Source organism: Loxodonta africana, chromosome 15 (genome assembly GCF_030014295.1).
Source record: "Loxodonta africana isolate mLoxAfr1 chromosome 15, mLoxAfr1.hap2, whole genome shotgun sequence".
Classification (NCBI taxonomy): domain Eukaryota; kingdom Metazoa; phylum Chordata; class Mammalia; order Proboscidea; family Elephantidae; genus Loxodonta; species Loxodonta africana.
Window position 1 is genome coordinate 45928162 of NC_087356.1, and position 12832 is coordinate 45940993.

Below are 12832 nucleotides of genomic sequence, written 5' to 3' on the forward strand. Positions count from 1 at the left end.
AATCTGGGCACTGATCCATCAAAGATAAGGGCTCTGGAAGGCAGGGTGGGATGGGAGGGACATGAAAAGCAGCTGAAGTCAGGCAAGCTGGGCTTCCAGCTGCAGAAATGCAGAGCTGCTTTGTCTCTTCTTCTCTACACTTGAGCAACCACCCCTAGGCAGTCAAGTCAGAAAAGGCCATAGGCTCAAAATCAGGAAAGCATCTCTCTACTGTGCTCATAGAATTAAACTCCTCTTTTTTTTTTTTTTATCCTCCTGCTAGAAACCCTGGTGTCACAGTAGTTAAGAGCTACAGCTGCTAACCAAAAGGTCAACAGTTTGAATCCACAAGGCACAACTTGGAAACCCAATGGGGCAGTTCTACTCTGTCCTTTAGGATTGCTATGAGTCAGAATTGACTCAACAGCAATGGGTTTTTTTTTCTTTTTTTTTTTTTTTGGTATCCTCCAGTCTCCCTATTCACCTAGCAAGGTGTAAGCTTCTTGGGAAGAAAATAGCTGCCTGTGGTTCTATCTCTCTCTTTCTACACTCACCCCCGCCCCCCCCCCAAAAAAAAAAACACAGATGCTTTTTGGCTCATGATTGGGTACAGTTGCAATGAACAGTTGATCTGAAATTTATCTTCCAGACACACTTTTTCTTTGAAAGCTAAAATAAAAACGATGGAAGATAAAGAGAACTGGGTGAATCCATTGCTAGTATACACACCTTGCCAGAGACACTATAGGAAGTTCTTCAGACTGAAAGCAAGTAAACCCAGATGGAAATTTGAATCCACACGAGAAAGAAAAGAGAACAGGTAAAGGTAATTATGTAATTATAAAAACATATAAATGTATATTTTTTTCTTCCTTTTTCTAACTGATTTAAAACGCAATTGCATAAAAAAAGCATATAATTTAATTGTGGGCCTATAACATATAGAAATTTATGCATTTGACAACAACCGCACAAAGGAGGTGGATGGGAGCAGAGTTGTACTGGAGCAAGAAAATGACACCAAATGGTTATTCAAACTCACAGGAACAAATGAAGAAAGCCCAGAAATGATAACTAAGAACATAAATAAAACAACTATAAATATATCATTGCTGGGCTTTCTTTTCCCAATTTATTATATAAAGTGAAAATTATAACCGTGTATGGGTGAGTTTATAATGTGTAGAGAAACTATATGCATCACAATAATAGCACAAAAAAGGGGAAGAGGGACTAGAGCTATATAGGAGGAATATTTCTGTATAGCACCTGAATTGTTAGCATACATCTGAAGTAGGTTCTGATAAATTAAGATTTATATGGTAGGCCCTAGAACAACCAGTAAGAACACAACTCAAAAATAAATACTTAAAAAAAAAAAAAATCCACCCCAAGACCCAATTCACTGAAACTGTAGAAAATGACAGGTAAACTGAAGAGCTTGAAAGAAGCTTGAGGGGAAAAAATTTAAGCTACTTCAAAGAAGGAAAGAGAGTCACAGCCAATGTCTTATGAGTAAGAGTGGAAACAGTAAATGCCATCTTCAAATGTGTGGACACAAAACATAATTTTGAAGCAAAAAAAAAAAATTCTTTCCAAAGAAAATGCCAATATAATCATCTCAAATACATATTACTTCTATAACCAGAAGCAGGACCAGATTTTTCTGTTGATTCAAAGATCCTATTACTTCTTGTTAATTATGACATGTATCTGACATTTTCCATTATTAGATCAGAAATATCTTTAGGTCATTATTTTAAACAGGATCTAGTCAAATCATTTATTTTCCATGCATATATTACTAGAATATAGAAATCAGATTCATTTTCAGGTAATGGGAATTTCATTTGAAATTAACACACATTACCTGAGGTTTTTGCGGTTCCCCCCCCCCCTTTCTGGCAATAAAATAGCAAAGTCATCATCTACAAAATATTATGTAGATTAAAAAATAGAAGGAATTTCCATTTCCAGGTAGGACACTGTAGGAGTTCAAAGACCAACACAACCACTGCAAAAACTACCAAAAAAAAAAAAAAAGAAATGCAAATGTATTTTAATGATATCAGAGGCTGGAAGAAATGAGGACTAAAACAAAACTCATTGCCCTGGAGTCTATTCTGACTCATAGTGACCCATAGGACAGAGTAGAACTGCCTCATAGGGTTTCCAAGGAGCAGCTGATAAACTGGAACTGACGACCTTTTGGTTAGCAGCTGAGCTCCTAACCACTGTGCTACCAGGACTAGAGGATCTAAAATTCCAGAGAGAAAAGAGCCCTTTTCAGTTGTGAAGATATTCACATGACTTTTTGTTCTCCTGCAAAATGTGCCAAATATGTGTATGGACAGAATTCTGACCTGGTGCAGGAAAAGGAACACACTGGGAAAGAATGGAAAACAGCTGACATTTCTTGTGTCCCCTTCATGTTCCCATTTCCAGCAGTTGGCCCACAGCCTTAAAATTCTTAACTGTTGCAAGAGAAAGAAATCTCACATCAGTCTGTGTCCTTCCAGTGGTATATGGAGTGAATTACCAGAGCCCTGGTGGCGTAGTACTTAAGAGTAACCGCTGCTAATCAAAAGGTTGGCAGTTCGAATCTACCAGCTATTCCTTGGAAACTCTACAGGGCAGTTCTACTCTCTTGTATAGGGTCACCTATTTTTCAGTTTATGCTTTTTATTTTCAAAACCCAACTTTCAGAATTCCAAGAACTCTCTTTTTCTCTCAGCAAGAGGTAATGGGTAAATTAAAACACTGTTAGAATTAGGACCTTTCGTCTGATATAAATTTATAGAATGCTATCTGTAGTCTTAAAACTCAACATCTTTAGTAATTTTTCTCAGCCTCGAGGATAGTTGGCATAGAATGACATTTCAACCACCTTCTAACAGGAGGAAGTATAACTGGTAGGAAAAATAGGAAGCAAAAGTTAGAAAAGTGGGAAACTACCGATTTCTGAATATCACCAAACACTGTCCTGATAAAAAAAAAATAACAAAAACTGCTAACTCCACATGTATTCAATTTGTTCTACCACGAATTTGGGTCAATGTCTAGCTGTCATGCTGAATAAATTTAATTGCAGAAGGATTAAGTAGAGCTCTCAGTTTGCTCTCCCAGCATCAGGTCTGATGGCTCACAGGCACCCTGGTCCCCCTCCATCTTCCCTGATGGCTCTGCCACTTCAAGGCTGGTACACCTGATTGAGCCACAGACAGGCAGCTTCTGAACTATGGCTGAAGCTCTCATGGTCCAGAGCCCTCAGCTGCAGCCCATTTCCTTGGGTTCTCCAACATCTTTTTCTCAAGCAGACTCAGAGAATCTGCTGTGCTTTCTCCCACACACGCCACACATTTGTGCAGCTGGGCCACCCCAAGCAGGGGTAAAATCTGTCCCTGACCCACTGCCACTGAACCCGCCTAGTACACCAGAAAAACAGTAGAAACCCTATAGATCAGGAGCTGTGGCGCCGGGCTGGTTTCTGCTGGTACCAATATAAATAGGTATTTCCATCATTCGGTAGAATGTTCTGACTCAACTTGCAAGAGATGGTGGCTGGCTTTCCAAGAGTGATGGTCAGAGTGAGTGGAGTCTGGATTATCTCAATATCACCCCTGGATGCTGAAATAATATGAGAGGAGTACACAGTTCTGTGAAAACCTTATAAGCCATTTTCATGATTTCCTTCTGCCATTTATTTTAGACTCTGTTAGTTATTCTCTCATAGTTTAGAAGGTTAGAAGTTTAAATTCAGGGTACCAGTTCCAGGGGAAGTCTTTCTCTTGCAGCTCTGGGAGCAGGTACATGTCATCAATCTTCCCCTGGGTCTAGGAGTTTCTCAGCACAGGGATCCCAGGTCCAAAGGATGTGCTCTGCTTCTGGGTCTTTTTCTTGATGATAGGAGGTCCCTGTTCTCTCAGCTCCATTTTCACTTTTATATCTCAAAAGAGATTGACTTAACACACTACCTAATCCTGTAGATTGAATCCTGCTTCATTAACACTATAGAGGTTAGGATTTACAACACAAAGGATAATCACATCAGATCTCAAAATGGTGGAAACCACACAATACCGGGAATCATGAACTAGCCAAATTGACACACACATTTCTGGGGGATACAATTCAACCCATTACACAGGCTAAATCTTTTTTTTTTTTTTTTAATTTTGTTCATACTCCAAAGATATCCAGTTTCCAAAAAATACCTGAGAAATACAAAACACAAAAGGTATTCTTTCTGTCTCACAGTCTTCACCAGAGAACAGCCCCTTGTTCCCTTTGTTTCCATCTTAATCTCACATATCTAAACATCTCTGCCCCTTCCTGGAGGACAAGACATACCTATCTAACAGAAGGACAGAATGCACACGGTAACTGCCATAGTTCACTATTCCCACTACCTTCTCCTTTTTCATTTCCCTCTGTCCTCATGAGGTATTCAGAGCATTAACACCCCCAGAAGCTGAGCCCAAACCAAACCCATTGCCATGGAGTGGGTTCTGGCTCATAGTAGAGAACCTCACTTTGAGAAGTTGAACTGTTGAGTCCTGATATGTAGAGGCAAGATGAGAGCTGACTTTTTATCTCAGACTTGCAAGGATGGTCCTCCCTAGAGAACAATAACGAAATCCTTTGCTGGGTGCAACCTTGAGGAAAGAGCCAAGGGGGGGATGGCCTCTTGTGTGAGCAAATAACAAAAAGATATATTTTATGTCTGGAGGAAAATCAAGAAAGTTGGTGCTGCCTGCAGTAGTGGACACTGTTGACTGTGAAAGGCTGGATTTGTGGCGAGGACAGAGTGGGCATGGCCACTGTGCATGTCACTGGTGCATCAGAGACCCCGAAGATGTAGAGATGGGTGTCCAAGATCAATCTCTGGGACACAAAAATTAGATGATTCTGCTTTAATCACTTTGTCTAATCTCCTATGAAGAAAAATTGAAAATTGAGAGCAAATGTCAAGGGCTTGAGGAATTATTTAGTGGCCATTCTTAGTCTTATAATAATAATACAATCTCTGCCTCAGCAAGTGGAAACAGGGGATTTTCTGTCTTAAGGGACCAATATTTCACAGTAGTAAACATCACACCCATCTTGGTGTTTTCTGGACAGGTGCCAAGGATAATTAAAATTTTACATGCTGTCTTAGTTACTTAGTATGCTGTAACCGAAACACCACAAGTGGATGGCTTTAACAAAGAGAAATTTATTCTCTCACAGTCTAGGAGGCTAGAAGTCCAAATTCAAGGTGCCAACCAGGGAAAGGCTTTCTCTCTGCTGGCTCTGGAGAAAGGTCTTGTCATCAACCTTCCCCTGGTCGAGGAGCTTTTCAGTGCAGGGACCCTGGGCCCAAAGGACATGCGCTTCTGCCTTTGCTTTTTTGGTGGCATGAGGTCCCCATGTCTCTCTGCTGGTTTCTCCCTCTTATATCTCAAAAGGCTGACTTAAAAGGAAACCGAATCACATTCATGCAATGGAATACTATGCATCGATAAAGAACAGTGATGAATCTGTGAAACATTTCATAACATGGAGGAACCTGGAAGGCATTATGCTGAGTGAAATTAGTCAGAAGCAAAAGGACAAATACTGTATAAGACCACTATTACAAGTTCTTGAGAAATAGTATAAACTGAGAAGAACACATTCTTTTGTGGTTACGAGAGGGGGGAGGGAGGGAGGGTGGGAGAGGGTTATTTACTGATTAATTAGTAGATAAGAACTACTTTAGGTGAAGGGAAGGACAATACTCAATACATGGAAGGTCAGCTCAACTGGACTGGACCAAAAGCAAAGAATTTTCCAGGATAAACTGAATGCTTCGAAGGTCAGCAGAGCAAGGGCAGGGGTTTCGGGACTATGGCCTAAGGGGACTTCTAAGTCAATTGGCATAATAAACTCTATTATGAAAACATTCTGCATCCCACTTTGAAGTGTGGCATCTGGGGTCTTAAATGCTAACAAGCGGCCATCTAAGATGCATCAATTGGTCTCAATCCATCTGGATCAAGGGAGAATGAAGAACACCAAGGTCACACGATAACTAACAGCCCGAGACAGAAAGGGCCACATGAACTAGAGACTTACATCATCCTGACACCAGAAGAAGTAGATGGTGCCTGGTGATAACTGATGACTGCCCTGACAGGGAACAAAACAGAGAACTCCTGAGGGATCAGGAGAACAGTGGGATGCAGACCCCAAATTCTCATAAAAAGACCAGACTTAACGGTCTGACTGAGACTAGAAGAAGCCCGGCAGTCATGGTCCCCAAACCTTCTGCTGGCCCAGGACAGGAACCATTCCTGAAGACTACTCATCAGACATGGAAGGGACTGGACAATGGGTTGGAGAGAGATACTGATTAAGAGTGAGCGATTTTTACTTGTATCAGGTGGACACTTGAGACTGTATTGGCATCTCCTGTCTGGAGGGGAGATGGGAAGGTAGAGAGGGTTAGAAACTGGCAAAAGGGCCACGAAAGGAGAGACTGGAAGAAGGGAGCAGGCTGACTCATTAGGGGGAGAGTAAAGGGAGTATGTAGTAAGGTGTATATAAGCTTGTATGTGACAGACTGACTTGATTTGTAAACTTTCACTTAAAGCACAATAAAAATTATTTTAAAAAAAAACCAGTTGGATTCCTCTCCACCAACAAAAAGAACATCGAAGTGGAAATTACCAAATCAATATCATTTACAGTGACCCCCAAGAAGATAAAATACTTAAGAATAAATTTGACCGGAGATGTAAAGACTTATACAAAGAAAACTACAAAACACTTCTGCAAGAAGCAAAAAGAGAACTAAATAAGCAGAAAAACATATCTTGCTCATGGATAGGAAGATATAACATTATAAAAATGTCTATTCTACCAAAAAGGATTCATAGATTTAATGCAATTCCAATCCAAATTCCAATGACATTCTTTAATGAGATGGAGAAACAAATCACCAACTTCATATGGAAGGGAAAGAGGGCCCAGATAACTAAAGCATTACTGAAAAAGAAGATCAAAGTGGGAGGCTTTACTCTACCTGATTTTAGAACCCATTATACCGCCACAGTAGTCAAAACAGCCTGGTACTGGTACAACAACAGTTACATAGGCCAATGGAACAGAATTAAGACTCCAGACATAAATCCATCCACATATGACCAGTTGATATTTGACAAAGGCACCAAAACAGTTAAATGTGGAAAAGACAGTCTTTTTAACAAATGGTACTGGCATAACTGGATATCCAACTGCAAAAAAATGAAACGAGACTCATACCTTACTGCATGCATAAAAAATGGATCAAAGACCTAAATGTAAAATCTAAAACGATAAAGATCATGGAAGAAAAAATTGGGACAATGTTAGGAGACCTAATACATGGCATAAACAGTGAAGAAAACATTACTAACAATGAAGAAGAAAAACTAGGTAACTGGGAGCACCTAAAAAAATCAAACACCTATGCTCATCCAAAGACTTCACCAAAAGAGTAAGAAGACTACCTGCAGACTAGGAAAAAGTTTTTAGCTATGACATTTCCAATCAGCTTCTAATCTCTAAAATCTACATGATACTGCAAAAACTGAACTACAAAAAGACAAATAACCCAATTAAAAATGGGCAAAAGATATGAACAGACACTTTACTAAAGAAGACATTTAGGAAGCTAGCAGATACATGAGGAAATGATCACTATCATTAGCCATTAGAGAAATGCAGATCAAAACTACAATGAGATTTCATCTCACTCTAATAAGGTTGGCATTAATCCAAAAAACACAAAATAATAAATGTTGGAGAGGCTGTGGAGAGATTGGAACAGTTATACACTGCTAGTGGGAATGTAGAATGGTACAACCACTTTGGAAATCGATTTGGCAGTTCCTTAAAAAGCAGAAATAGAACTATCATACAATCCAGCAATCCCACTCCTTGGAATATATCCTAGAGAAATAAAAGCCTTTACACAAACGGATATATGCACACCCATGTTCGTTGCAGCACTGTTTACAATAGCAAAAAGATGGAAGCAACCAAGGTGCCCGTCAACAGATGAATGGATAAATAAATTATGGTATATTCACACAATGGAATACTATGCATCAATAAAGAACAGTGAGGAATCTGTGAAACATTTCATAACATGGAGGAATCTGGAAGGCATTATGCTGAGTAAAATGAGTCAGTTGCAAAAGGACAAATGTTGTATAAGACAACGATTATAAAAATTCGAGAAATAGTTTAAACAGAGAAGAAAATATCCTTTGATGGTTACAGGGTGGGTGGGGAGAGTGAGGGTGGGAGAGGAGTATTCAGTAATTAGATAGTAGACAAGAACTACTTTAGGTGATGGAAAAGACAACACACAATACCGGAGAGGTCAGCACAACTGGACTAAACCAAAAGCAAAGAAGTTCCCTGAACAAACTGAATGCTTCAAAGGCCAGCGTAGCAGGGGCAGGGGTTTGTGGACCACGGTGTCAAGGGACATCTAAGTCAATTGGCATAATAAAATCTATTAAGAAAACATTCTGCATCCAACTTTGGAGAGAGGCATCTGGGGTCTTAAACGCTAGCAAGCGGCCATCTAAGATGCATCAATTGGTTTCAACCCACCTGGATCAAAGGCGAATGAAGAATACCAAGGACACAAAGCAATTATAAGCCTAAGAGACAGAAAGGGCCACATGAACCAGAGACTACATCATCCTGAGACTAGAAGACCTAGATGGTGCCCAGCTACAACCGATGACTGCCCTGACAGGGAACACAACAGAGAACCCCTGAGGAAGCAGGAGAGCAGTGGGATGCAGACCTCAAATTCTCGTAAAAGATCAGACTTAATGGTCTGAGACCAGAAGGACCCCGGTGGTCATGGCCCCCAGACCTTCTGTTGGCCCAGGACAGGAACCATTCCCAAAGCCAACTCTTCAGACAGGGATTAGACTGGACAATGGGTTGGAGAAGGATGCTAGTGAGGAGTGAGCTTCTTGGATCAAGTGGACACTTGAGACGTTGGCGTCTCCTCCCTGCAGGGCAGATGAGAGGGTAGACGTGGTTAGAAGCTGGCGAAATGGACCTGAAAAGACAGAGTGGGAGGAGGAGACAGGCTGTCTCATAAACGGGAGAGCAATTAGGGATATGTAGCAAGGCGTATGGAAACCGTGCTGGTGTAGTGGTTAAGTGCTACGGCTGCTAACCACAGGGTCGGCAGTTCGAATCCGTCAGGCGCTCCTTGGAAAGTCTATGGAGCAGTTCTACTCTGTCCTATAGGTTCGCAATGAGTCAGAATCGACTCAATGGTACTGGGTTTGGTTTTGTTGGTTTTTTTTTTTGTTTTTTTTTTAGCAAGGTGTATATAGGTTTTTGTGTGGGAGACTGACTTGATTTGTAAACTTTCACTTAAAGCACAATAAAAATTAAAAAAAAAAATAAAATCAGTCTAATTAAAGGACACTAAAATGCTTTAAAATGTATTATATTTTATCAAAATTCAATGCAATAAATTCCTTTGACTTAAAAAAAAAAAAAAGGAAACCTAATCTTGTAGATTGAGTCCTGCCTCCTTAACATAACTGCCTCATTAACATCATAGAGGTAGGATTTATAAGACATAGGAAAATCACATCAGATGACAAAATGGTGGATAATCACATAATACTGGGAATCATGGCCTAGCCAAATTGGCATACATTTTGGGGGGACACAATTCAATCCATGACACATGCTCTTTGAAGCATCAACTGCACTTTTGTTTCAGAATTTGTAGAAATTTGCATGTCGACTCCTCTACAACACCTCTTAGGCCAAGGAGAGAATGAAGGAGCAGTATTAAAAAAAGACAGAATAGAATAAATTCTCAGCTCCCTGGAGCAATCATGGGATAAAATTATAAAATTCAACAAAGAACTAGAGGCTATAAGAACTTCCTAGAAACTTACTTGGGTAGATCTTACTCATTTTTTATATTCTTGCTCTTGGAAACTAGGAACCTCCTCAACCCAGGGAATGTTTGTCTCTCTTATATGTTGGTATCCTAGAATTCCGAGGTGAAATTTGAAACAAACTATGAAAATTTATATTAAGATTCTGTCCCTGATTGGGAAAAATGGTTAAGGGTTCGACTGCTAGCTGAAAGGTTGGCGGTACAAACCCACCTAGAGGCACCTTGGAAGACAGGCCTGGTGACCTGCTTCCAAAAGGTCACAGCCTTGAAAACCCTGTGGAGCAGCTCTACTCTGCATACCTGGGGTCACCAGGAGATGGAATCCACTGGAAGGCAGCTAACAACAACAAAAACAATATTAATATTTTACTCCAGGAAATCTGATTGCATACAAATCTGTTTAATGCAAAGCAACGTGGGGGAGTATGTCGATTATATGGAAAAATTAAAGCAAATACATGCGTGTTAATAATATTTCTGAGTAGACCCCTAACAAGAGCAACATCTTTGGTTTCTGGCTTAATGCTAAAATTACAAGATTCAGTTAAAATAATTTTTTTGGATTCAAACTAAACTCAATATTGGCCATAACAGTAGCTCGATTACTTTCAGAACATGTAGAGAAGAAAGATAACTTAAAACCTATTAGGAAATTTGCCCCAAGATTAACATTTGCAGAGAAATGCAGGGACAAGAGAAGGAGAGAGAGAGAATTTGCTTAATTACCCTTACAGCATTAACACTTTAATGAGTAAATAAAGAAAAACGTTGGGCTGGAACCTGGAACAGGATAAATACGTTCATCAAGAATGTGACCTGAGGCCAGCGCGGCGTTGCTGTCCGGTTTTGGCAACCGTCTGCGCCCCCTGGAGCCTGGGTCTTCGCCGCGGAGGCGGCGGGCTCCACGGAGAGCGGCGGCCGCCCGGGGAGAGGCGGCGCTTCCACCCTGACACCAGGGCTCCCGTGACCCGCGCCCGTGTCCTGCACAGCGTCGGAGCGGTCGCCGGCCACGGGACTGAGCAGTCTCTCTGCCTCCAGCGCCGCTGCCTGGCCTCCTGACGCCGGTGCGCCCCGACCCGCCCTCGCCCGCGCTCCTCGGCGGGGTGGGGGCGGCCAGGCAGCGGCAGCAAAAGCCCATCCGTATTAAGTTCAAGCGCAGCAGACGCGGGCCTACCTCCACCAGGGCATCACCGAGAGGGCGGCGCGCCTGCGCTCCAGGAGCCAGCGGGAGGACCAGGTGCTGCTAGTGGGCAGAGACGGTATCCAGACCAGTGGACTGTCCCAGGAGGCGGAAAGGAGCCCAAGCAGGAGCCTGGAGATGCTGCCCTGAGAGAGGTTTACCAAAAGTCTGCAGTTAAAGGGAAGTTAGGCAGACTCCTGGGCGTATTAGAGAACCAAGACGGAAAGCACGGGACATATGTGTATGTTCTTACAGTCTCGGAAGTATTAGAAGACTGGAGAAGCACTCCCTGGACAGCAAATACTTGTTACCTTTTTTTTTTTTGGTGATGGGAAAGGCAAGACCAAATATGGGTGGAGTCAGCACAACCTGACCAAGGTAAATACACTAAGAAGTAAATGAGAAATAGGGACAATTTCAGTAAATGCTAAAACATATACAATTTTGCAACAGTAAAAATAACCAAAAACATGTGTGTGGTGACATAGGTAGGTACGTTGCATGTATGCGAGTAAATGCACCTGCATTGTGGGTGTATCTGTAGGCCCATGTGACTACACGTTTGTATGCACTGCCTGTGTATCCACTTATGTAACAAACACAGAGGCGACACAGTTAAGGAGGCGTCCTAGACATGGCCAAACAACTGCCAGGACTGGTCTACTGAGTTAAAAGGCTTGGGGCCATAGTTATGGGGGACAACTTAGTCAATTGGTATAACATAGTTCACAAAGATAATGTTCTCCATCCTAGTTTGGTGAGCAGCATATGGGGTGTAGAAAGCTTGCAAGCATCCATCTAAGATACAACTATTGGTCTCTACTCATATGGAGCAAAAGAGAATGAAGGAAATCAAAGGCTCAAAGAAGGAACTAAACCACAGGACTTATAGCCCACACGAACCACAGCCTCTCCTGAGACCAGAAAAACTAAACAGTGCCCGGCTACCACTAGCTACTGTTGTGACCAGGGACACAATAGAAGGTCACAGATAGAATGGAAGAAAAGAGTAGAACAAAGCTCAAATTCCTCAAAAAAAGTCAGACCTACTGGACCAATAGAGACTAGAGGAACCCCCGAGTCTATTACCCCAAGATAACCTTTGAACATGGAATTGAAGCTATATCTGCAGGTGACCTTACAGCCAAACAACAGGTTGGCTTATAAACAATATCACCCATGAGTAATGTGCTTCCTTAAGCAATGAACCTTATGAGATCAAACCTTCAACATTTACCCAAAAGCAAAGGTGAGAAGGCAAGGACAGGAAGGAGAGCTAGATCAATGGAAACAGAAAAAACAGAACGGGAATGATGAGAACGCTGACACATTATAAACAATGCTATGGAACAATTTGTGTAAAAATTGTTAAAAACCGAAAACAAACCTGTTGTTGTCGAGTTGATTCCGACTCAGGTCAACCCTATAGGACAGAGTAGAACTGCCCCACAGGGTTTCCAAGGAGCGGCTGGTGGATTTGAACTGCTGACCTTTTGGTCACTGCCACCAGGCCTCCAAAAATTGCTTAAAGAGGAACTTAACTGAAAGTAGGACCTGATTTGCTGTGTAAACTTTCACCTAAATCACAATAAAATATTTAAAAATACCCTAAGTTGCAGGCACCTGTCTCTGAACTTCAAGAAAAAGCTCCTACGAGAGAACTCCTCAATGTGGCTCATGGACCTGTTGGGCACAGATGCCTGGGGATGGTCCAAACA